This window comes from Malurus melanocephalus, unplaced genomic scaffold (genome assembly GCF_030028575.1).
Source record: "Malurus melanocephalus ecotype Western Australia unplaced genomic scaffold, MMel_1.1 scaffold_260, whole genome shotgun sequence".
NCBI classification, from domain to species: domain Eukaryota; kingdom Metazoa; phylum Chordata; class Aves; order Passeriformes; family Maluridae; genus Malurus; species Malurus melanocephalus.
Window position 1 is genome coordinate 618,671 of NW_026623492.1, and position 27,330 is coordinate 646,000.

Consider the following 27,330-nt stretch of genomic DNA (forward strand, 5'->3'; position numbering starts at 1 on the left):
TCTGAACTGTAAAAATGGTGTTATAGGAGACGGATGAATTTTTGATGCAATTTGGAAGTTGAATCAGAGCTACTAAAAACACACTGTACTCCTTGGTGCATATTTATCAAGAGTGATCAATTACATCAAATACTACATTGATTCTTGTAAAGAAAGGTTGAGTTTAATTCAATCAAATGGGACAAGAATTGAAAAATCCATCACCGGCAGCTTCCATTGTGCAAKCTCATTGTCAGATTCTGTAGATGATTGCTGTAAAATGGGCTGAATCCAGTTCTTGCTACTAACAGGTACCAGAGACATTRGCAGAGTAGACAGTGATGAAAAAGATCACTCAAAACCAACTGTTTTTTAGTTTTCAATAGGCTTGTCAATTGTATAGCAAATGTGTGAAAGGATCTGCTYGTTTTCAGCTGCATAGCTTGATCACTTCACCACAGAAACATCCAGATACATTAAAYTGATGATTCTGTACTGGTGTAGCTGGAAAAAAAATAAAATGTGCGTGGATCTAATTCCAATGTCTTTGCAGGATTTTTAAATTGTTCCATGCAATGTAAGGACACTCTAGCATTYATAAGGAATTGACCCTGAAACACCTGAGAAGACGCTAAAGGTTTTTTTCTATTAAAAATTGTATTAAGTATTACTTTTACACATCTTAAATACTCGGGCCAGTGACAGCTGTAAATGGCAGTTTAAGCTGATAGAAGAAATAGTTTTTGCACATTAGAATGAGAAAACCTTTACTTGTCCAGACAAATTTTCTGTAAGRTAATGTGGATTATATAATGATGAAACAAATCTATATGGCAAAACGGTATGGAAACTTCTCTGAATATAGGATGGCAGGACTGAGTTTTCTTACTAAACTTACTTGATTTTGAGCATTCTTATATGCAAATATTATCAACACATCAACATTATGACTACAATTAAATAAATAGAGAGGATTTGGGGTATCTCTGTGCATAAAGTTATATGTGAAGTTAACTTTGCATATGAAAAGTTTTGATAATTCTGGAAGCAAATTTAATTCTCATTTTATGAAGAACTCATGAACCTTCACAAGTCTGTAAAAAAATTCTGTAGTTTAGAATATCGATAAATAAGCTATACAGAATATCTACACACAAGCTATGCAGAATCCCCCTACCTTATYCCCCCTACAGGGTGAATATGCTGTGTGTGCATGAGGGCACTTCAATAGYTTTTGTTCAGATCTTCCAATAGTTGTCACAGGCTCAAGGAGGATATGCTCCCAGATATTGAAAAGAAGATAAACAAACCATGTCAATGCTTTTGTGCAATATTCATCACTGTTTCTTCACATCTGCTTTTTGTATCTACTTGCTCATGCAGACACAAGCGAGACCTCCTTCGCAGAAGGTTTAATAACAGCATGCCAAGCTGTGGAACCTCAACAAAATGCTAATCGATGTCTGAACTTTTGTGAACAATTCTAAGTAGAACAAAGCAAGAGAAAGATTCTCAGCATTTACTCCTGGCTGCATAAAAGCAGTGTTCTTGTGCTGGTGCACTGTAGTAAATAYCTAATATGGAGCTATAAATATAATTCAAATAAAGATAGAGACATTCAGCAACATGATGGGTTGGCAAATATTCAATTTCTCGTTCAGATTCCTGGTTATCCTATGCAGCTTAAGTGCTGTGATTCTGATACTTATCAGTTGTTCAGTGGCGGGGTGATATTTTCACAGCATAACCCAATATAAATTTATATTATATTGATATTAATATTATATGAAACTGAGTTTGACCATTGAGAGCTTCTCTGGGATACTCATCCTGGAATAATCGTCTGAATCAACGTTACAGGTGAGGTGCTTGAAATGGCCTTTGCAGCCCTTTAAACTAACATATTGGAATGGTTTACATCTACTCTATCCACATGAATCTTACAGATAAAACATAGTTGAAATGATGTCACGTATCTAAACCTTCAAATTAGAGCTGAACATTGCAGGGGAATGGGCTCAAGTGAAGAAAAATGCTCTMATGCAGCAAAAATTTAGGAATACAGAACAGTATCAGAAATTTTAATGTATTAGACATCCTACAAAAAAACCCTCCAGCTTTTTAAACATTTTTCTGTGTTTGTTTCCTGTCTTCTCTCTGCTTTCCCTGTTCCCTCTGCACTTGAACTGTGGATGAAAGCCAGTGAGGTGCTGATGATTATACATCTCTGGTCAGCTCTGAATTGTCCTTAACGGGAGCTACTGAGTAATGGGATTGAACATGGCATGGCCCCACCATCCAATGGTTCATCTCTGGCCTCTGTTGATGGTGGTAGAATGTCATTCCTGATGACAGCTTTTCAGCAGCCAGAGAGAAATGATCAAGTACTGTTAGCTGCTCCTTGTGACCAAATGGGTTGTGAGTAAGACCCCCGTGGATATTAACCCATGGGCAGAATTCAAGGCCTGAATATAGAGACCACAAACACTGCCTTGATGTTTTGAAAGCTGCTCATTGAGGTCAAGAATGAAGTGTGCAGTGGGGAGACTGTAGAAGACTGGTCCCTTTGCTTGTTTCAAGTCCTTGACACTATATTCAGTTAAAAGGGGAGAGGAAAAAAATCCTCTACTTCTTCAAGTATCCCACATACTTGAACTTCAAGTATCATATACAGTGAGAAATTGCACAAGAAAGCAAGGAACTGCTCAAACTGACAATTGCTGCCTCTGTACTTAAGAGAAAATACTAGGATAGTGGAGGAACTGTAATCATGATTTGCCAATATCAACATATAAAAATATCTATAGTAGAAACAGTCCCTTGGAACAGAATTATTGGATCTCTGTGGTTTGTGCACTTCCACCCTGAAGGTGTCCCTGCCTCCCTGCAAGGGCTCATTATATCTGCAACACTGAGACATAGCTCCTAAAATTGGTGCTACCTTGCACTCAGTACCCTATCACACAGAGCTAAGGAAATCTGTATTCCCAAGCACTTACAGTGAATAGAGATAGATGATAAACTGGTCATTATTTTTATTTACACAGCAGGGAATCAAGGCATAGGTTTCAGTCAAGCTTAAAAATTTTGGAGAGTGCCAAAACCAGGTTTTCAAAATCCTTCAGCAAGTAAAAAGTATTATTCTTCCCTCCCAGACGCTTTAATGTTGGTAGCTCTACTGAAACAAATCTGTGTGAGTGTTGTGATAGAAATGCTAGGACTGATGTGAATGGGCATGGGTGGTTTTGGGAGCAGCAGGAGGAGGGAATAGCTGGAGAAGGGCCATACTAATGCCAAGTCCATGGCACCTCTATTATCATGTCACTGTGACGCCCTCATCAGTGTACACAATTTTTCAGGAAATAAAGYGTGGGGATGGTAGCCCAGAAGAAGACCCAAGCTATTTAAAAAGCATGGCAAACAACAGAAAACAGAGTAGGAACCATAAGAGAATCAGACAAACATGAAGTATGGTGAGCAAATCCTAAAGATCCACAGAGCTGRAATGTTTGAGAGATGGGCTACCAGYTTGCAATGAGCACAGAAGATCAGACCAGAGACTGATATTGTTTCCTAACTCAGGAATCCAGGGCACAGGAGGACATCCCTCATACCTCATGTCCTCTTAAGGARTTTTGGCATGCCACTGATGTCATTGCCTGACTGCTGGGCCGGCCACTTTGATAGGAATGTCTTGGTGGTTGTAAGCAAATGGATACAAGAGAGTAAAATCAATTCTATTTCAATTTTGTTTCACACCTATCCTCTTTAGAGTCTCTAGCTAAGATTTGGTATTTGGTTGCTGCAGTATTCTAACAGCATTTGTTGCATACAAGACCTTGATTTTGACTGTTCAGTGTGTGCATGTGTATGATATTATGCAAAAAGTCTGCTTTGCCAGAGTCAGCAGTGAAAACTGGTCTTCCTGGCCATGGACCAGTTAGATGACTTCAAGACTTGGTTCTCTATGTTTCACAGCAGCTCTAGAATGCCACATCATTTTTCTAAGTGTGAAGCATTTGTAGTTCTTTTATGCCTGGAACTGTTAGAGATAAATCTGGAGAATGATCTTTGCTACAAAAGCACCTTGTCTAGTCTGGTAAGTTTCTTCCAATTGACTATTAATCTGAAAAAGTTTCATTACTGAAAGGGCTGAAATTTATTCCTTTCTTCATCTCTCTGGATAGTACTTTAAAGACAAAACAACTCTCATCAGGATATTTTGTGCCCTAACTTCTAGGCAGCTGCTTGTTCAGGATGGTTTTTTTTTTTTTTAAATCTGTCTGGGGAAACACTGTATTCTAAGAATTGCTCAACTCTTCAATGGCAGAACTGGTCTTCTATGGGTTGGCAGGGTTGTGTCTGTTTTGTCTTACACACAAATGAAACACTGCATTATTTACAGGGGAAAGAATAATGTTTCTCTGCATCTGAGCCAGAAGCAATCTTTGCTGTAATAACTTTTTCCAAGGTAATACTATTAATACTAGTACTAATACTAATAAATACTAACACTTATACTACCAGTAATAATGTATAGAACATTACATCTTCAGATATTACTCCAGTGGTATTCTTGGGAGTCTTCTTTGGCAGRTAACTTGTAATGCAAAAGTAGTCATTCCAAGAAACAGCTTCTGCTCTSTAAAAAAATCCTAGATAAATGTCTTTTGTTCCCATCTTTACTACCTGTTCCCCACACATATACTTTACATTTATACTGCATCTTTTTTTGTTCAGCCTGGTTCAGCTTTGGCAAAGGCCCTTGGGTGGGCAAGGACTCATATGACCATGCTGAGCTGACCTGTAAGTTCACTGATTTATGTCATTATGCAGTAAAGCAGAGAGTCTGTGGCAAAACAGGTACCCACATGCTTTTTCCATATTCAGAATACTGTTGTGAATGTGAAAAGATGTAGGTTCAGATCCAGCTTTGAAAGCCTGTGGCTGAGAACCTGTTGGTTCTCCTCAACAATTTATATGTTTTTTTCTTAGGAGTGAGGTCTCCAAATCAGATCTCAACTATTTCCTCTGCCTCAGTTGAAATGTTGCACAGTGCACAAGGCTTTTCTGCTCTGCTTATTTGAAAGCCCTTGTGCAGAGATAAAAGCTCTGTGTGTCCTTACCCCCCACACTGTGCACTTCTGTCAAGGTCCAGCTTGCCCTGTTGTGAAAAATTGGTGCTTATACAGCCCTGGCCTGGAAACACTGATGCCAGGAGAAAAGCAGATACCTTCCCTTGCCTGTCTTTATAATCCTCAGGTCAATGCTGTGCTCAGGGCTAATTTCTAGCATTGCACACACATTGCAGGCTATTTCTAAGATGACAAAATTCTTGGTCTGGTGGTTGGGTTTTTTTGTTTGTTTGTTTATTTGGTTCATCTGCTTGGTATTTTTTGTTTTTTTGGTATTTTGTTTTGTTTTTGTTTCAGTTTGGGGTTTAAATTTTTTTTTTTTTTTGTTTGCATGGGTCTTTTTGTTTGGTTGGGTGAGTTGGTTTTGGTTTTTTTTGTTGTTTTTTTAGAAGATAGTTTTTAATATTTTCTTCTGGTGCCCAGAATAAAAGCCCTATAGTCTAAGCAGGCTGTATTTGTACATTTATCAACCACTGTCCTTCAGAACCAGACAGTGTTGTTAATGTATTTCCCTTGCTCAGAAACCCGAGTGAAATTTACTGGACTTGATTGCTATGGGTTTGTCCCCCTCTTCTCATTTTAGCTTGCCATATTAAATCAGTTTTGCCAAAATCCTTCAGATCTAGCTATAAAATTATACATGTCCACAGTGAGAGAGAAGTTTGCATGGTTTGATCTAAGGCACACAAGAGTTTGGGTGAGGGKTTTTTTTCAGATAAAAGGAAGGTGCTGTAGTGCATACAAATGCCTTGCTTGTCCTGCGGTACTTCTGTTGCTTTCAAAATATCATTGTGGGTTCTGAACTCTAAACCTCCCTGCTCTGGGCAAACCCCAGGATTCCTCTTAAGGATCTCTTCTCTGGACAGCCTTCYATGACAAGAGTCAAAATATAGTTCATGATCACTAGTTTGAGAGCCAAAATAAATATAAGCAAAAGTGTGCAGAGATTATAAGGATTCTCTTTTTTTCGAATGGACTTGACACAGATGTAGTGAAAGGAGGTAAGCTTAAGACCTTCCTGACRCAACTCTGCTGCAGTAACAAGGTGTTATAAGATCCTGCATTCTCCTTGGCACATACATTGTCAGATATATAACAATACTTATAATTATATACAGGCCTGGAAGGAGAAAGGTATCAGGAAGGGAAAAGTGGAAGGTGACATGCCAGAAACACAGAAAAATGTCTCATCTTTTATGGAACTATAGTCAGCCCTAGAACCTTTTATACTTTTCTTAACTGAAGGGAGATGTCCAGTGATATTGGTAYGTCCAGATACATCTAGATTCTGATTGGGAACAGAATAGGCATTTACTTTTTACATGATATCTGCACACAATTCTTAAATGTAGCACACTGTTTCAAGTGCTTAGATCAATACCAGAAATAAACCATGAGGCTTGTAATCTACTTTATCCAGGAAAGCTTTAACACCCATTCAAATGTGCACCTCAGTTTATCAACTGTTTTGTAAATGTCASTTACAGGGAACTGTAACGGTCCACAACAACGTTGTTTCTTGAACATGTTGAATGTCATGGGAAATGTAAGTTTTACCTGCCAGCAGAGTACACCTTAGTGGTTTTACAAACATCTGAGTTCAATTGGTTTAATCTTGTGTTATATGCAATCCTACCCATTATGTATGTTGGCAACCCATGACATTAGGGTGCCTCTGAGGGGGGAATCCTCAAAAATTCGGCAGCTTATCCCTTTCTCCTTAAAGTACTGCACTGAAAGAACTGTATCACGACTCAGCCCTCCATGGTCTGAACTCATCTGTGCTGTTTGATAGCTCATGCATTAAATATGCAGATGATTGCTAGTGTCAAGGTTTAACTGCTCTACTTTTTATATCCAGGGCAGAGATGACTTTCAGGATGATGGGCTGAAGAGCAGGCATACTGCAAAGTCTTGAATTCACAAAGTATGGGGCATGGTAAGATCTGATTTTAATTTAATCACGGATTTTGAAATGTGTCATTCTTGTGCATTGATTGGGAATCGGGAATCAGAGTAAGTTAGCTGTGATAGACTTTAATAACAACTACTTTTTTGATACCACTGGGTCAGGAAAGTTGTTCCCCTTTGTCCGCCCTACTACAAGCAACTGCTGTCTTAGATGACTGCTTTGTGTCTCCATAAAATTTCCTACATAGAGAGAAGCGGAGGATGAACATTCTTTTAGCCCTCCTTGCACTTTATTCCCAGCTGTAGAACGACCTTCACTACAAGAGCACTCTGCAGATAAGCAATGTTTACTTGCTGTCCAAATAATAGCTGTGGAGGTGGTTACTGGCTAGAAGGATGTAAGCATTTAAATAAAAACAATTAACAAAATCGGTATTTCAAGTCAGGTGGGCAAATTGCCTGTCTAATTTTGTGAGTTTTATGGGATAGCCTTTAAAGCACATAGCCTGTAAAGGCAGAGATCATATTTCAGTGAAGACTTCCCTACTACACACCATAATCCAGCAGCTCTTCTTTCATGGAAAGATGGAATCTTGTGGCTATGTACTGAGCTAGGACTTCTTGAGTGTGCGGTCAGCTTTGGTACCGTCTGATTGTGAGCTCTGACAAACTTCCATGTCTCTGCCTTGGACATAGAGAGCAGGACTTGTTACTCCCTCTCTTTTTGGGTTAGACTGCTTGACAAGGAATTTTCTGGAGCAACAGAAACCGTGGGCTGACTGCTGTGTGCTGCTTCTAGCCCTGCTGTTGTTTTCTTACAGAATAAAAGCTGGCATTACATGTTGAATCTAAACCTTGTAATCTTYCTGCTTCTGAAGAGAAATGTGGGCAGTGAAGCCCTTGTCTTGTGCTCCTAAAACATCCCAAGGACATGCTGCTGTTTTGTATAAATATAGTAAGAGCCAGTCACGAAACTGATGTTATTATTCGTGCCACATGATTAGTTTTGAAACCTTATGTTTTTCACCTAGACTCTTGTGTTTGATTTGAAGTGCCAAGGTCCTGGAACAAAGCTGACTTTKGTTGAATAAAAATCTAACTGATTTTTTAAAACTTTGGAAATGTTTAATAAAGTCAGATTGAAAAGAAAATACATGACATGGACCCTGAGCACTGCTGAGAAACTGGGCACAGAACTAAATCAGTGCTTTGTTGCTTTTTCCTTCAGTTTTTCATAAATAATTTTCTCAGTCTATTAAAGCCAGAAGGATGCAGCCTGCACACCCAATGCAAAACAAAACTAATACTTGGATCTGCAGCTGCTTTGAAGAGAACTGTTTGAAGGGAAAGAGGTAATCAGACCTGAGACAGTGAAGAAAGATGGATATATTAGAACTAAATTTCATTAGGAACATCAGATTTCAACTGTGTTYGAAAATGTTAATGATAGTCCTGATCTTACCTTAAACATCATGTCCCTTCCTCATCCAAACTTGCTTACCGGGACCTGTACTATTCCCCATAGGATGTGAATTCTCACATTAAAAGACTAATACTTTGTGACATACAAAATGTAAACCACCAACACAAATAAATGTACACTTWCTATCCATCTGGGCTTCATTTTGCTGTGGCATGCACAAATGCTCTAGAGCAAGCTAGAGCAAGCAGTGATTGGATTTAAGGTTGTGTCATGACATCTGGAAACAGAGCAGGAGAAGCAACAGCGTTTTTTGTTATTAAGTCTCTGACCTGGTTAAGACATCTTCTCTGTAACATCTCAGTCTCTGATGAAGACTGTCTTCTCTTAGCTATAGTTCAGCTAACCTGAAATAAGAGGGTGATAATGAGGCAGAATGCTTCTGCTTTCTGTGCTTCTGCCTTCAGTCTCCTGGAAAAGAATATTATTGCATAACTCAGACCTTGAGGATTTCTTCTTTAAATATTAAATATCCAGCTATTAGGACTATCTTGGTTTTCATTCTATGGGCCTTATTCAGTTTTTGTTCTTGAGGTGGCTATGTAATTTTTAAGTATGTAATTTAACTGTCAGTGTGCTATCTTGTTCATAAACTGGATGCTTTGTTATTTTCTCATGTCAAGGGGTTCTGTAGCCATAGACTTACTACATTTGATAATAGAGTAACTTTTCGTAGTAAAATGCTCTCTCCTGAGAGATTGCTGTCTTGTGCAGTTCTGTATTTTGTTCTTCTGGGGAACCACTCTTTCAGGAAGAAGCTAAGCTTTGCTCTGTTTTTGACATAGGATGAGATCAATGCCTGATGGGTATGGTAACACAGACATTAAATAATAGAAATTTCAGATTAGACACTAAAAGCAGCCTGGGGATTTWGTTTAGCATTTTAATGCAATATGGTTTCCTAGCAGTCAAGCTACATTTACTAACAGTCTTCAAATACTGAGCACGCTCTTTCTAAAAAAAAAGGTGTTACAAGCTAGGAAGTTCAAACAYCCCCTTTCCCAGGTTATGTATGAAGAATAACATGTCTGTTATTGAGATCAAGTCAGCTTGTACCAGGAACTGGTGAACAAGATAGAGAACAAGCTAGACAACAAGCTGAAACTTTGAACTGCCAGGGAACATCTGACTGTGAAACTTACACAAAACCTTCAGCCATACWATTAACTGACACTGCTACTGCTCTGAAAGTGAGCATGATGTTTGAATTAGTGAGTCGAGCTTTTGGCAGATATACATGCCAGATTTTAAAATAGTTCTGTATTTCGAAAGTACATAGGCCACTGAATTGTTTTGAACTTTTGGTTTATGAAAAGATATGCAGTGCTGTCCTGGTGTGGGGGAAAGTAGCTGCTCAGCTACTTACAACCCACCAGTTGTTCCCTCTGGTCACGGAGGTTTCCTGAGTAATATCTTACTCTACTCACAACAGTCAGAGTGGAAGTCCTGCTGTCAGTTTAAATGGAAGCAGAGAGCAACTCTTTATAGCAGCATGACTTCAGAAGATCTTCCTTTTTGCACTCTGAAATATGTAGCTGGAAGGGCTCTTGGTGATGCTGGTTGGTAGATTCTAACTGAAACTTGTAATGAACATATGGTGATGAATTGTTGTTTCCTTTCTTTCAGCTGAACTCCTTGAAGCCCGTGAATGACAGATGGGATTTGGTGTTAAACTTTCCTGTACTAAAAACCTACAGTCAAATGCTCATTTTATATTCAGTTGAGGTACTTTGATTTCTCCGCTAAGCACCAAATTTCTGCCCATACATCAACTCTGACATTTGGAATAGTGATTTTTTAYTGTCCTCTATTCAAGAATTACAAGTCTGCCCAAGATGATGCGAAGAAATTGGCACAGCTTTCTGTTGATTTAGCAGCAACCTGCCAGCACTCCTGGTGAGTCTAGCTTGGAGGACCAATGCTTGATTTTACAACAATAGAGCTTATTTAATAAGAATATCTATTCCTATTACAGAAGAAGATATTTCCCAGGACAAGGGAGTTTGCTTGGAGTTCCTAAATGAGCCTAGATTTTCTGGGTGATTTGGGGCAGAGTGGGGGACTATCTCATTCCTTTAAGCTATGTAGTGGTCGGTAATAGAAACTGTCCATCTGAGTCCCTCTGGAATTGCAGTAATCAGGGCTGAGTTTGCTACATCATTCCCAAGTGACTGTCTTGTGTATGAACAAGCTGGAGAAACAAGTTCATTTGAAGACAAGCTCAAAAAAGGTAAGGTCATAAGCTTATCCCTCTTTCTTGTTAAACAGTTGCTTGAAATACCTGTGGATTTGTTGGTTTTTTTTTTTTTTTCTATCATACTTTGGTTGGTTTAGTTTTAGTACCCTAAAGGTGTACTGATGTGCATTGTTACATCTGCAACTAACACAACTGATTTGTTACTGGGATTTGTTGTGCAAGAAGGAAGGAGTGAAGGGATTGTAACACAAAGTGCCAATGGAAGAAGAGGGTACTTAGGAAAGCTGGTAGGTACTGTTGGAATAGTTTGAAGCACAATTGCTGAATTCAAGACAATCAGAAAAGGGAAAGGAATATAAAAGGGACAAGGCACAGTTATGGCTTGACAGAGCTTGCTCTTGTTAGTGTGGACATACTGTACCTTGCAGGTACTACTCTTCTGGCCTGATGTGGCAGGACTTTATGCCAGGTGTGAACTAAACCAGATTTTTCTGGGATTGTGCTCCTTTTCCCACCATTCATTAGTGTTACAGAGCAGTATGAGGCCAGAGAACATCTAATCCTGGAGAACAGGCATTCTCCCAAATATTTTAGGCTGTCAAGAACTGATCTGTCARATCTTTGAACTGGAAATGATTTAGTTTTGCTCAGCTGCTCAGCCCAAAGGTGTCTGTGAAGGGTAATGCTGCCACTCCACTTCTATCCCAATGTTTTGCCTAATGGCAACTAAACTATCATGTTAAAGCTACATGAGTTCATGCAGTTTGTGAATAGTTCCACAGAAAGAATTTCTGCAGTACAGCTGTGCTTCCGTGCACATTAGATGTGAGAGTTAATGAAAGAGTTTTGAGAACATATTGCCATATTTAGCCAAGTGGAAAATCCATCTTTTAAATACAGCTGACTGCTTGGAATAGGACAGCATAGTGACATAATTTCACTAGTTGCAAATATCCTTTTTTTTTGTAGCATTGYACCCTCGATGCTAAAGTTTTTGATGTAACATGTTGTTTCCACATCTATCATAAAGACACTTAATTAAAAATAAATTTTATACACCATGTGGGTTTTTCAACATGGTATATCTCACAGAGACTTTAATGTAAAGTAGTGGACACATGGAAAAGAGTTTGATGTTTTCCACTGTTGACYGAACTTTGCCTTTTGAGTTTCTTAGGAATCTAGTTTTAATTTCTCACCAGCATTAAGCTGTAATGCCTTATTACAGCTTTGTTGTTTGTATTTTAATTGATAGAATCTCAGGAACATAAATCCAGACAGTAACTTAAATCAGAAAAAACCCTCAGAATCATTGACTTCAACTATCAACCCTGCACCACTAAACCATATACACTTCTTTTAAACCCCTGCACAGATGATGACTTCCTTGGACAGTCTGTTTCAGTTCTTAGCAAACCTTTCATTGAAGAAGTTTTCCTTATATCCAATCGAAACCTCCCTTGCTACAACTCAAGGCTATTTCTTCTTGTCCTATTGCTTGTTGCTTGGGAGAAGACTGACACCCACCTTGTTATAAMTTCCTTTCAGAGACCACTAAGGTCCCCACCAAACTCCTTTCCTCCAGGCTAAACAACTCCCTCAGCTGCTTCTCATAAACCTTCTGCTCCAGACCCTTAACCAGTCCCAGCATCCCAATGTCCTTCTGTGAAAGAGGGCCCRAAAACTGAACACAGGGTTTGAGGTGTGGCCTCACCAGTGCCCAGKACAGGGGGACAATCCCTGCCCTGGCCCTGCTGGCCACACYRTTGCTGATCCAGGCCAGGATGCCATTGGCCTTCTTGGCCACCTGGGYACACCCTGGCTCATGTTCAGCCGCTGTCACCAGCACCCCCAGGTCCTTTTCCTGTGGGCAGCTTTCCAGCCACTCTGCCCCAGCCTGTGGCACTGCCTGGGGTTGTTGTGACCCCAGGGCAGGACCCGGCCCTGGCCCTTGTTGAACCTCACACCCTTGGCCTTGGCCCATGATCCAGCCTGGCCAGATCCCTCTGCAGAGCCTTCCTGCCCTCCAGCACATCAGCACTCACACCCAGCTTGGAGTTATCTGCAAACTGACTGAGGGTGCATTCAATCTCCTAACCCAGACCATTGATGAAGCTATTAAACAGAATTGGCCCCAGTACTGAGCCCTGGAGAACAGCACTGGTGATGCCACCAGCTGATGTCACTCCATTCTCCGAGCCTGCCTATGCAGTTTTTTACCCAGTGAGGAGAGCACCTGTCCAGACCATGAGCAGCCAGCCAGGAGAATGCTGTGGRAAACAGTGTCAAATGCATCACTAAAGTCTAGGCCCAAACATTCACAGCCKTTTCTTCACCCACTGAGTGGGTCACTCTGCCATAGAAGGAGATCCTGTTGGTTAAGCAGGACCTGCCTTTAACAKACCCTGCTGGCTGGGCCTGATTCCCTGGTTATCATCTCTGTGCTGTGTGATGGTTCTCAGGATAAACTGCTCCATGACCTTCTCTGGCGTCAAGGTCAGCCTGGCAGACCTCTGTAGCTCCCCAGATCATAGAATCTTAGAATCATGGAATGGTTTGGGTTGGAAAGGATGTTAAAAATGTTAAAGATGTTAAAGATGTTAAAGATTGTCCAGACCAACTCTGCTGCCATGGGCAGGTGCAGGGACACTTTCCCCTAGACCAGGTTGCTCAGAGACCCATCGAACCTGGCCTTGAACACTGCCAGAGTTGGGGTATCCACAACTTCTCTGGGAAACCTGCTCTAGTGTCTCACTAGAGTAAAGAATTTCTCACAGTAAAGAATTTCTTCTAATCTAAACCTATCTTCTTTCACTCTGATCCATTCCCCACTGTCTTGTCACTACATGCTCTTGTGAAAAGTCCCTCTCCAGCTCTCTGACATAGGCTCCCTTTGGGCTGAAAGGCTGCAATGAGGTCTTGCCAGAGACTTTTCATCCCCAGGCTGAACAACCTCAGTTCTTTTAAAAGAATTGTCCTCAAGAACCTGTCCWCCAGCCCTCTGGTCATCTTTGTGGCTCTAGATACTCCATATAGCCCTTCTTGTGAATGGGTAACACATTTGCCAACTTCTGATCAACTAGGACCTCCCTGGTTAGCCAGAACTATGGTGGAAAGTGTTTCAGAGAGTGTTTGCACCAGTCCCCTCTGTACCCCTGGGTGGAGATGGGGCAGCTGGGTGCCTTTTTCCCCCTCATTGTCTCTGTGTTGGTCAGAGCTGGAGGAAAGAAGTGCAGCTCTTCCTTATCTGACAGCACCCCTTTAACAATTACAGAGAACAAGTCCAGAAAAATAAATCTTCATTTTGTCAGGTGTAATTATGCCTTGGATAATTAGGAAGATGACAGCAATTACTCAGKGCAATGCAGAAAGGTGTAGGCCATTCCAATTTCATGTCCTCACACAAGATAGCCATATGCTGCAATGTAATAAATGTTCTGTGCGTGGGGCATCCTTGTAAGCATTTTGTGCTCCCAAAATATGAGGGTGGGGGAATCTCTCATGGATTTTCTTGGCACATAAAACATTATCCTGCAAACTTTGTATTAGCAGTAGTTCAGCAGAAAGCACAATGCTGAAAAGTTTGTATTGGTGAACCAGGGGCCTACTTCCCGGCAGCTTTTGTTACTCTGTTGGCTGTGTAGCAGGGGGTCACTAAATGTCTTACACTGCCAAGGCACTGCTCTGCTACAAGGCAGTGCTCTGCTTCAAACATTTTCTTCAATCAGCCAAGCAGTAGGCTTTATCTTCTGGCTCACGTTGTCAGCTTTGTGCTTGATCATGAGGTTCACAGGCTCACTCACAACAGAGCTAGGCACCAGTCTTCTGGCATGGAACTGTCCAAGCAGCATGAACAAGATTGAGGGCTCCACAATGCTAGTCTCACTAAGAGACAAATAAAGCTAGTTCCTTCTTTTTTTTTTTTCTCTCCTTTTTTTTTTCCCCCCTTTTTTCCCCTCTTTTGTTTTTTTAACAACTGTAAAGAAAGACAAAGGAAAGAAATTTCATTTTATCATAGAGCTATCCTGTCTCAGTTAAATATTTCTTTAAAAACTTCCTTGTTAAGGTTGAAGACCTTAAAAATAATACCTAAAATATAATAAATAATACCTAAATAATATAATAAATAATACCTAATATTTTGCTTTATTTCTACAAGAAAAATCCAGCAATAATCAGCATTTCTGAGCAGGGTGCAATACATGTTGAAATACAGTGTTATGTCTTCTTATGTCTTCTGACAGCAAGGGCAGTGGTAAATGAGTAGTTAAAGCTGATGAAGCATCCTCCAAGCTCAGAACACAATCACACCATGCTATCACAGATTAATTCTGCAGAGGATTCATAGCTGTTGTCATATGTCTCTTTTAATGCAGATGGATTTCTATCTGATCCTGCAGACAGACATGTGCAGCTGTGGGGCTGCATTGACTTCRGCAGGTGCAAGAGATTGCAGGTCCCTCAAAGCTAAAAGAAACCACAAGAAAATGTTTCCTTTGTATGCATAGGAAACATCTGCTCTTTTGTGTGGTAAGGGACAGCACAGAGAATCAATCTGAAAATCAGAGGACAATCAGCACTTTGAAAAACTAGGCTTAAATGAAAATTTTCGGGGAATGTTTCTTCCCTTATATCAATGAGGGTAGTGGAGAAGGAGGAGGAAGATCAGGAAGTCTGAAAAGAATGCAATACGTATTGTTTTGTCTTGATATTATAGAAAACAGACTTTCAGATGTTAATACAGATTTCGTTGCTTGTAAATTGCTCTTTCATATGGTTTATGATTTTTGTGATATGGCTTATAAATAACTGATGAAGTAKTTCAAGGAAAAGCACAAAAATTACTTAAAAGGATGCTGTCTAAATGTATGTTACCTTTAAGTTTTTTTCCTAGCCTTGAATATTTAATGACTTCATTTTCCCTGTTTCTTCCTTGAAAAACAGCTCCACCATGCAGCTGATGAGTTGATTTTTTAGAAGCASAGCACACTAGTATCTCAATTGTCTTAACATGTATGTGTTTCTGAGGATATATGAAATAACATGAGAAAAGTATGCTTATGATTTTATTAGATAGTATAAAACAAAGACCCTCATCCCTTCTGAACTATTCAAGTCAGTTTTGAAAATGGTCCMTATCTGGTTTGAATGAGATTTCCAGGCACTGAAAGTGTGTCAGTGCTAAACACAGATACRGCAAATGGGAAGACATGGAGCCTATTTTTGTGGAACTCAGAAGGAAACCAGTTTCTCTTTCTCCATACCATTTTTGAATTGAGTTCAAAGTGCAGCATTTCTCATTGCTTTTTTCAGAGGCACAGGAGAAATCAGTGCTGATATCATGTTTACTTAAGTGAGAAGTGTATGTTATTCACAATTTTGGAGCAACAACCATGAAATTATGGGGGGGTATTTTCTTGCTTCCAGCCATAAAAAATCTTTCATCCAGCCTTCAAAACTTCACTTGGCTTTTCCTCAGTCTAAACAGAGATGTCTCTTTTGCCTCCTTCCTGTTCTTTCCATTGTTTCAAAGGTATGACCCAAAAATCTGCATCCAACAYGTACTCTTGGTTTTGTACTTATTTGCCAGTGCTATTTATTCCCCAATTTTACACCATTCAATCTCCTTTCAAGCACTATTATGTGCCAATAGCTTATATTCTAAAAGACCTAGATATTTTAAAAGAAATAACTATAATTATCCTAAAACTATGTGCCAGCTGCTAAGAGTTTAAGACAGACATCAGCAACAATATATTGTGGTTTATGAAGTGGTGGCATGAAAGATATTCACCAAGTGATGAGACAGGGTGATTCAGGGAAAGCACGTGACCCAATATTTACAGCTGAGTTTTTCTGGATCTGCTGGTTTCCTCGCTGAGTTTTATTTGGCACACAGTTTCCTCAATCAGTATACAGTRTGCTGTGAGGTGAGGAGAAAGTGCCAGTCTTGTTACAGCCATTTAGAGTGAATGGATCTTCTCACTGTCTGAAGCAAAGCTGAAGTGGTAAGATAAGGGAAAATTTGTGCTGTGAAGGCACTGAATCCATATTCCGTCAGAGATATTGAGATAAGGCTAATTGCTTTCTGGTAAAAGGTCTAGCAGTTTTCAGAGAGATTTACAGCTAAACATTTTTTCTAAAAGGTATTTTGACATTCTTTCATGCAATACTATGCCTTGTACAATTACAGCAATTAGGAAAACTAGAAATAAAGTACATTTTTTAGAGGAGAAACTTGCAATTATGAAGTTCCCTGGAAATATATGGAAAGAAAGGGCTACACAGGTTCTTAGTTTAGGTCTATAGATGAGGTTTTATTGCCATCATGATTTTTTATGTTGGCAGTCAGCAAATCCTTTATGATGGTTGAGGACAAATCAAGCAGTAATCATAGGTTTTCCCTGTAGATCTCCTTCCCACAAAAGTCCTTGCACTGTCAATTTATCAGCTTTAGGGAATATATCTTGGTGATCTAGTTTTGGGATGTGCTCAACCTGGCTGGTGACTGGTAGGCAACTGAATGTTTTAAGAGTTTTTATAAAGATGGAAATCAAACACCTTTTTTTTCTACATGGTGTGCCAGTTCTCTACAGCAACATTTCAGGCAGGATGCGACCAGTCTAGGGCAGGAAATATCTTAGGATCTTTACCGTCATACTTGATCATCCTAGAATAACACAAATCTCTGGAAAAGTGAACAGCTTTGGGTGCTTCAGACCAGATTGGGTTGCACTGAAACAATTCAGGCTGAGATCCAAAATCCATTGAGGGCGGTGGAGAGGTTCCTGGTTGTTTTCAATAGCTTTTGAATAAGAGCCTTCAAGACGGTGATTTGCTGTGAGAAATGACTTAGGCAGACCATGAAACATAAGTATGTATTTCTCAGAAGAGCTGGAGAACACTGAAACTGGTCCATTCCCTGAAGCTGCATTAAGGATTATGCCTGATTGGCAAAGCTTTCCAGAGTGTTTAATCTTCAAATTAAATTGATGGTCCTGCTCAGCACAGGGTAAACACAGGAGCAAACTGTTCTGCAATATTTATTCACTTTTTAAGTTGATGATTGTCAACAGTATTTTCTTTCTCTTTGTTTACCTTTCTGATAAATCATTCTAGTGAACAAGTTTGCTAGCTGGAAGTGATTGCTGATACAGCAAACCTTAAATTGGTTGCAGTCTGTGGTCTATTAGTGGTGAAGTCCATGCATGTTACAGTTAAAGGTACAGCTGCAGTTGGTGTGGTTATACACAGGTTTTGTACTGTCAGCTGTGTTGAGTTGTCTATTTATCCAAAAAAATCACAGCTCACTGTGCAGCCATTGGAGATTGAGCTGTCTCCATGTCATAGAAAACATAAGGCTGGCATTGCTTTCTCTAGTGAAGTGACTGTCTGGTATAGATCCCACTTTTGGCAGGCAGCGTGTAGGAAAATGGATCAYTCTTAACTTCTACTAGTTGCAGGAAATTTATGTATGACAGAGAAAATGCACACCAGCAAGTTTTTAATACAGTGCACAGTGGTGGTAGGAAAAGTATGAAGGTAGACCAGGGTGTCTAAATCATTAGTACTTCACCAAGTCTACATTTCTTTACAAGTCAAGATCCTGCAACATCCATCTCTTGAGAGATTAACTTTTTCTAGCCAATAAGGCCATGCAATGACAATCCAGAGGATTGTACTGGTTGTCTGTTGTGAGCAGAAACAAAGGGTGAGTCTGATTCATTATTTGTATTAAGATTTTGGAKATCTGGATCCTTTCTTTTTTCATTGCTGTACAGACTGACTTCTAAGAACTTGCTCAATTCTTCCACTGTGGTTTGCTACTGTGAAACAGGAAGAATCTCCTGATTTTAGGAAGGAATTTGAAGATGAATTAATTAATAACTACCATGAAATAATCTGTATTAGAAGCAAGCAAATCAAAAGAAATACATTTAAAAAGTTGCTAGAACAGGTTTTATTTATACTGCGGTGCCGTTGTTCATTTCGCAATTGTTAAGATAACACAGAAGAAACAGTTGCTGTGCCCAGGTTTACAGACATTTCTGGAAATCTAGGTATAGAATCCCAGACGATAAGGGGCTGATGTGCATGTCTGAAGCACGAATAGTCAGATAGCTGTGGAGCCAACAAAGGATTGTTGCTAATAACAGCCAAGGATTGTTGGTAATAACACACCGTGAGAAAGAACAAGATGTGACTGGAGAAGAGCCCATGCTGTGGTGGAGCAGGACACCCGGGTTACAGAAGAGTGGCAGTAACCAAACTGAGTGCTCTGCATCATTTTCTGACAAACTGTAAATGATGAGTCGTTCGCAGTCCCTGCCCAGGGCACATCTGACACCTCAGGCTGCAAGAGGGGTGTTAAATGAGATGAGGGAGAAGAGGTAAACCCTGCGTGGCAGGTAGTGTTTCTTCACCCTCACAAATGACTCAGCTGTGATAATTCCCTCCGGGAAGCACCAGCAGAGTCACATCCATCCTGGGGGGGTCATCTCTGCTGATGGTGGACTTAATGGCACAAGCAGAATAGGCAACTGCAATGACTTAGATCATCAAGGACTTCAAAATGTTCCATGACTCACAGTATTACATCATGCCATTGTGAAAGCTCCTCTGGGGACAGTGTTCAGCATTCCCACTAACCTAAGCATATATAATCCTTGGGTTTGGGATCTTGGGGCACCGACACTTGATGGATGGGGAGGAGGACCAGCACTTACATAGGACCAACACTGTGGACAAGACTGTGACTACTCACTTGAACAGGACTGAAACCACCCCTTGATAGGACYGTGGCCACCACCCTGACCAACAGGACACTAGGCTGTACTCCAACTTTGGGGTTCAAGACAGTTTCCTCTGTACCATTGCAATTATTGTAAACTCTCTAGTAAATTTGAGCTCTAACCTGAAATATCTCTTAAAGTAATTGAATGGGGTTCATTTCTCCTGCTGGTTGACATTCAAACCAGCACACAGCACACTTCTGGGACAAACATCCCTGCTCTGGCTCCTGCAGATCAGTACAAGTACTGCTCAAGTGCAGGGACAAGGCTGAGAAATGGGCATGCACTCTAGGGGTGGATCAGGACCACCAAGACCCCTGAAGCCCAATGACACATTTCCAGAAAGGCCTGAACAATGTATGTTAATAAATTTGCATAGAAAGTGAGAAACCTAGCTGCAGGGTAGGGAAGTGGTATATAAAAAATACCCCACAAAGCCTGAGTGCACATGCCTCAGCCTTGGACACCACATCAGCTGGATTGACACTGGAGCCAGGACTCCTTTTTCTTCCTTTTTTCTCCTATTTTTTCTCCCYTTTTTTTCTCCCTTTTTCTCCATTTTTTTCTTTTCTTTCTCTCTCTCTCTCCCCCGCCCCTTTAATTCATATCTCTTTTTTTACCCCTTCCTTTCCACCCTAGTTCTTTATCCTAAACCCACTGCCATGTGCCTATACTAGGAGGTCAGAGGCTAACATACCAGTTTCAATGCTGTGTGTAACTTATTAATAAAACGTTTTAAGCTTTTGTGCACCCTCTGACTTCTGTCATTYCTTTCAAACTATGAGCATCTATGAATGTTGTGTACTCTCTTCCCCTTAAGGGTGGGACCAGGGAAAGTGCTTTTATTCCCACTAGACAGTTAACAGTAAACTCTGTGGAAACTTTTTGAGATATGTAAATGTAATATGATATAAAACATAATCCACTGTGAAGGATGTGATTATGCATACTCCTCATGGAGAGCAAGACATGCCAGCAAACGGCACAGCTGAAGGTATTGGYTGTCTACAAGTGGGTGTCTAGGATGGCTCCTCCTGCACACTCATCCTACACAATTCCAAGTGGTATGCAAATGTTAGGTTTATATGTAAATATTTAGTACAGAAGTCTTCAAGACAAGGCACTATTCTTACAAAAACTGTAAATCAGACAAGTTTGAAGAAAACTCTGCTTAGTGCTACTGCTTCTCCAAGCAGYAGCAGGATGTCTCCAGCAAGATACTGTTCATGGCATACCTGGTGACAGTATGGGAGTGCCTGACACCATTGTAGCTGTATCCTGTAACACCACCTTTCCATTTAGAGTGCAAAGTGAAGGAGGACACAGTCACTGAAACTGCAGACAGCAACTTACAAATGATTTTAGGGAATGTTACCAGTCTCCTGTTGAGGGTAAGGGGCAAAGAGAGACATCATTACCTGAAGTGAAGCAAACCTCAGGGCCTGAAATCAGGTATTATGTATTGCATGTTAAGTATTGAGCAACATGTATCAAATTAGTGCAGAAAAGATACAGGGAACATTGAAACATACTACTGGAGACCTGGGAAGGTTTCATTTTTTCTCTTTCCTTTTTTTTTTTTTTTTTTACCATTTCCTGTTAGCTGTTGCAGGTTCTTCTGAAAATATCATTAGAGAATTGAGGAAAATGGGAAATTTTCCTTTAGCCATAGGCAGGAATTGTACAGAGTTTTCTTTCATTTCTTAGGAAGCAAACACTGAGATGATACCCTTGTTTTAGATTACCTAGCATAGCTGAGTACATTTGTGTTATCTGCTTTATATATTTTATGTTCATATAAACTTTTTTTCAGTCCTGTTACAYAAACTCTCTCAAAACTGCTAACAGGAGAAATAACACTGCTTGTCCAGATGAAATAGTTAAATGGTATATCCTAGCTTGCATCTCTTGGACTTTGCGTCTCCTTTACTTCCTCTTGTAACATTCGTAAAAAGAAAATTTGAAAGGCTAGAAACAAATATTCTAATCTTTATGCTTCTAATAAACCCCCCTGATGTCTGTGTGATTCCAAAACATTAAGAATGCATTCTTCTTTCTGTTCTGTAAGCTATTTACAACTACAAATGACTCATGATGCTGAATTTATTCTTCCCTGAAAAATCTTTTTTTCTGGATGTGATAGCCTGGTAGTTCAGTAAAACGACAATTGCATCTTGCTCTGAAATCCTGAGTTCTAGAAAATGCCTCTCTCAGAGGACGTCAACATGTTCCCAGAAGCTGCTCATGACAAAAAACAAGTCTCCTGCAATAAGGTGCCTGTCTGAATCCTGTGGGCAGCGTTTCATAAAGGGGTTGGGGGGGGGGGGGTCGTTAAAGAAACACCTCTCCTGTGACCTCTGCAAAAATGAAACCCTTGATCTCTTCAAAAGCGGTAAAYGTAATGAAACATATATGTCACCCCAGCAGTGGACTGTGCATGAAAACATGACACTGAGTCCCAAGAACAAACCCAGGAAGCAGCTGCCTAGGATCACTTTTCTGATCACTTACAGCAAGACTCATTGGTACTGAGCCCCGTGGTCCACACCCTTCCCACATGTGGCAAGCTGAAAGCCAAGCTCCCACTGCAGCTGGACCCCCTCCATCTGCTCAGCACCTCCCTGCAGTCCCAGCAGTAAGGAGTGCCTTGGACACCAGCCCCAAGTGAAGAACAACCCCCCTGTTGCCAGGACTCCATTCTGCAGAAATCTGGGGCAGCTTTGCCACTTGCTTCAGCCTGCTTTCTGTCATACATCTGTAGTTGCTTTGGATTTGCTACTGACATGTTGTTCCCTATGACTTTGGTTTTTTTTTTGTTTTTTTGGTTTTTTTTTCCTGTGTTCATCTTCCCACTGGTGGCTGTGGTCCCATGTCCCACCCCAGGGTTGTTCAGGCAGCCTCACACTGTCCTCACACTGCTGTGCAGCAGGAGAGACCACCCATGGTTTCCAGAAGAGTTAATGAGGCCCTCTGCTTGTGCTTACAACTCCACACTGCTTCCCAGCTCAGATTTTCCAGGACACTGAGCTTCCCTGCTTCTGAGCAAAGCCAGCAGCAAAGCTGATGATGGCTTCAGTGCTTCCAGAGCTGCATCTGCTGTAAATGAGGGTGCAACAGGAGCAGCAGGTTCAAAATGCACAACAAACTGCTATTTTACTTTTTGAAAAAAGTATCCATCTTGCGCAAACTTGGGAGTGGCTCTAACTCATATGAATAGAAGGATATGAGCGCTAAACTTGTGGGAAGCAACCAGTTTTCTTATGGTAGAAATGCTTTGAAAATTATTTGACTTCATGATGGAGATTAAATTAAACGTGTATTTCCAGGAGAAGATTTGCTTTTGGCCTTACTCATCTACCTGTGAGGCTTTAAGGATGTATCCATGCTGATATATGTTTACTAAAAGCTGTCTCCATGAAGAGAAAAGCAGCCTTTTCTCACCCCATATGTATTGGAGCGTTGYGGGTAGCCTTAAGCAAAACTAGGTGAAAATTTAGCACACCTGCCAAAATTTAACTACCTGACCTGATGGTCTTCCCATTCCTAGACCAGCAGAAATGCGTAAAACTCTTTTTTTTTTAAATGCACACAGTGCTTTACCATTATACAAACACTAACATCTCTCTGTCTTTGTTTCTGAATGAAGAAGGCTGGACTCATCAGTAATCCAGCAGATGATATTTTATGAGTGTTGCACAGCTCTGTGGGATCACAGTGAGAGAAGGAGAGAAAACTCTTTGCTTTCATCACTTCTCTGGCATGTTAAACCAACCTTGTCTGGKATTAATTTGAGTCCTGGCTCTGTCTGTGTCTTGTATTAACATCCTCAGCAGACCAAAAAACACTTTAATTTAAAAAAGGTCCAGGCTAGTGGCTCTGGGCGCTTTCATTGGAACAACTTTCGCCAAGCACTGGTGGGGCTTGGGGCAGCCTCTGAGACAGCAGTCTGGTGCCAGTGATTGCTGGTTGTTGCAGAGCCCATGTACTACTCCCAGAGCTGCCTGAAAATCAGCAGCGCTGATTCCTGTGTGTGACTGGAAATACGCTGCACTGCGCTGTGACTACAAGACATAAAATTCAACATCTTGGTCTTCTAACTACTGTCAGAAYGTATTTTACTGTCAGATAGAATGTATTTTTAAACACTAACCTTTTACTGCAACTACTTTACAAGAAAAAGGTGTCAAAATTGTCTTTTTTTCCTTTTATTCCTAAAGATGTGTTAGTAGAGAGATTATTATGCTGACAGCAKACTCTTAAACTCTTTAAAGACACTTTTTAAAAAAAGCCATTTAAAATGAATAGCATTAAATACCAACCATTATCCAGAAAATTCCTTTTCACCAATGACTTAGTGGACCTGGTAATTCATCCCTCCCTCTAGGTTTTGCTGTGCTTCAATTATCTCTGTAGTCTTTTTTTGGATGTGAGTGCAAAGGTGATAGTGAGTCTGACTTAAACAGTGATTGAATAGTACCAACTGTCTGGGAAAAAAAAAAAGCTTTTGTAAATTTGGTTCCACCATTTCTATTCTGAACTAGCTTATGTGTAGATCTATGTGGACTTTGAGACTTACAGAGGAAAAAAAAAGAATTTGGGGATTAAGCTTTAAAATATCAAAGGTAAACTAAAGGAGGTCTGACTTCAGGTTATTTCTGCTGTTGAACTACAGGACCGTAAGTAAACGCTGGTGACACACTCAGCTAGAACAACCTGAAATACTACCAGACAGAAAGCCCATCACTGGTGCTGTTGCAGGGTGGCAGGCTGGACTGAACCAGATCCTAGCCTCTGGCTTCTACCAGAGCTTCAGTGCATCCTGACTAGGAGAAGGGCAAAGCCCAGGGCTGACAAGATGTCATCCAAGTGAAACATAAAAGTCAGTGACATGTGATAGTGACACCCAGAAATATGGCTGAGACTGGAAACAGTGATTTCCTATTATATATGCAGCATATTAATTGCCAATATGCAGTAACTCCAAAGATCTGAAAGAAGACATGAAAATGTCCTAAAAATAAATGACATTAGGATGGAGAGTGCTGGCAGCTGACACAGTAGGGAGAATTCTTTCATGCCCCCTGATTCTTCAAAAGCACAAAAGTCGATGTGATTTTTTCAAGTCTTCTGCTATGCTGAAGRTTTTCCCAAAGCAATTCAGTTGCTGTGACTATTAATCCGCGTTCCAGATGGACAGAGAAACCAAGAGTGCATTGGGATTGATGCCAGATGATTTTTGCCTTTCCTTTTATGTACCCTTCTATATACTTTTATATCCTTTTATACATTTTCTGTACTCCTTATGTATCCCTCGTACCCCTTGGCCCTGCATGCTTGTAATTCCTGGAGCCTGATATTCCAGCTTAGTTTAAGAGTTCTGCTGGGCAGAGAGACCAAACATCCTCAAGAAGGAGTCAGTGCACCCTATGCTATCTCAAACCCGAGGCTCCAGCCTTGGGTGAAGTCTTCTGTCCAGAACATCTTGTGTAAACTGGGCTCTGGCCTCATCTGGGGGGATTCATTAGAATAGGGGAACATGACTGCATTTGTAAAGTTTCTTATTGGGGAATCCTAGATAGATATGCTAATTCCCGAAACCTATAAAACTTATATCCGTGGTATACATGGGGGTGCATTTTGGATCAAGTTGTGCACCTGGGATCCCAAATACAAAGGTAAAACCCTTTCTATCCCYTTAACTGTGTCTGTATCATTATTAAAAACTGGCCGTTCAAGGCAACAGGATGAATTAATGTTTTGTAGCTATACATCTTTTCCTATCTCACCTGACCAGCTGCAAAGGCATGTGATGACATGGCCTGTGGCAAGAAGCCAGGCAGATACGCACTGATTTCAGGCCTTTCAAAGGCCTGGATATTAGCTCAGCAAAAGGCCAATTCCCAGAGAGTGGAGACTCTTGCAGCAAGCATTTGTCCCTTCAGCAAAGCGATGCAGTGAATCACAGGTGGGAAAGGTGGTTTTTTTGGTTTTTTTTTTTTTCCAGTTTACATGCTGTTGTAAATTTGGCACAGCTGTTTGCAGGTGAGAAGGTCTTGGTGTGTGGCTTAGAAATGTCTATGCAAAGCAGGGACAAGAAGAAGCAGTCCAAGTACAGCAAGCAAAGGAACTGGAGAGTGTGTTTGCTTTCAGGGTGCAGTAACACAGGCACTAAAAACACTGCTGTAAACAGAACTCATATATTTGGTGTCTCATGCTGTGTTGATGCATGTTTAGAAGCTGGTTTAGTTTCACAGTCACTCGAAAATCCTCATAGTACAGGTCATAAAAGAATCTATATCCGTCATCTTGACACCTCTTACTGCATCTCCCTTGGGAGGTATTAGAATGGAAGACCCCTTCCAGCRTTGCATGGCTGCTTTAATCACATAAAACAAATATTAAATATTAACAAATATTAAATATTCAGATAATGCTAGTATGTCTTTTTCTTTTCCTTGTTTAAACTTCATATTTGTTTTCTACCATTATTTAGCCATGGTAAAAAATATCCAGGCTAACTGCACATTTTCTTTATACAGAGCYATGGACACGAGCTTGCATTTATGTGTGCAGCAGAATTTCATCTAAGATTTGGGTATTAGAAACTGAAATGTTTGCCCTCCACGAAGTTCAAAACACAGARGTGATCTTGCCAAATATCATGCATAGTCTAAGCTGCACAGACTTTATAGCTTACACTGTGCTCCTCTGTAGTTGTGGTATCACAACAGAGTTTTTCAGCCCTTACAGTGTTGGGTCCTRCCTATGTGAGTGAGCAATGGTTGTGTGGGGAGCTCTGCCTGGACACAAGGAAAAAGATTCCTGATGAATTAAAAAGCAGACCAGTGTGAATGACATTGCAGTGAGCATCTGCTACAATGGCCCTCTGCTCAGGAGGAAGAAATAGACAAGGGACATTGAGGGACATCTTGAAACAGTCAGGAGACGCTTCACTTTCAGAGGGCTTGAGACATAGACCTATCCTGATRCCCACTGGCAGGGCGACACAGCAGATCACAAGCAGTCCAGAAGTTTCTGAAGTGTGCCAAGAAGGACTTCTTGACACAAGTGATTGAGAAGCCAAGCAGGAAAGATACTTTGCTGAGACTCATGTTTACAAAGGAGGAACTGATCAGAGATGTGAAGATTGGGGTAGCCTTCACTGCAGTGACCATGAGACAGCAGAAGTCAGCATCCTGAGAGAGATTAGAAGAGCAAGTAGCAGAACCACTTCTGCTTAAACTTCTGAAGGGAAGAATGTAACCCCTTTAGATATCTGCTTGGAAAAATCCCATGGGAGATAGCCCTGGAGAGAGGAGGAGTCCAGGAGAGCAAGTGGGCTCCAAGCTCCAGAATGGTCCACCCAACAAGCAGAACCAGAGAGGGCCACATGGTTGAGCAAGGAGCTCCTAAMCTTACATAGACATAGACAGGAGGCGTAGAGGAAGTTGGAAGAGGGGCAGGTGGCCCAGGAGAACTAAAGAAATTCTGTCTGACTGTGGAATAATGGGTTCAGGAAAGCCAAAGCTCACCTGGAGTTGAATATGGCAGAAAATACAAAGGTAAAAAAGAAAGACTTACAGGATCCTCAAGAGTAAAGGGCGTAATATATCAAATGTGGATCTGTGAGTATACTGACTAGGGATTTGATTGAAAAGGCAGTCGCTTTGTGCCTTCTTTGCCTCAGCTTTCAGGACTCCCTGGTCCSTGAGACCAAGGGGAAAGTCCAGGGCAATGTAGGCTTGCCCTAATGGAGGACAGTCAGGTTAGGAAACATTAAACAAACTGGACTTTACAAATTATGGTGCTGACAATGCCAAGGGTATGGGTTCAGTC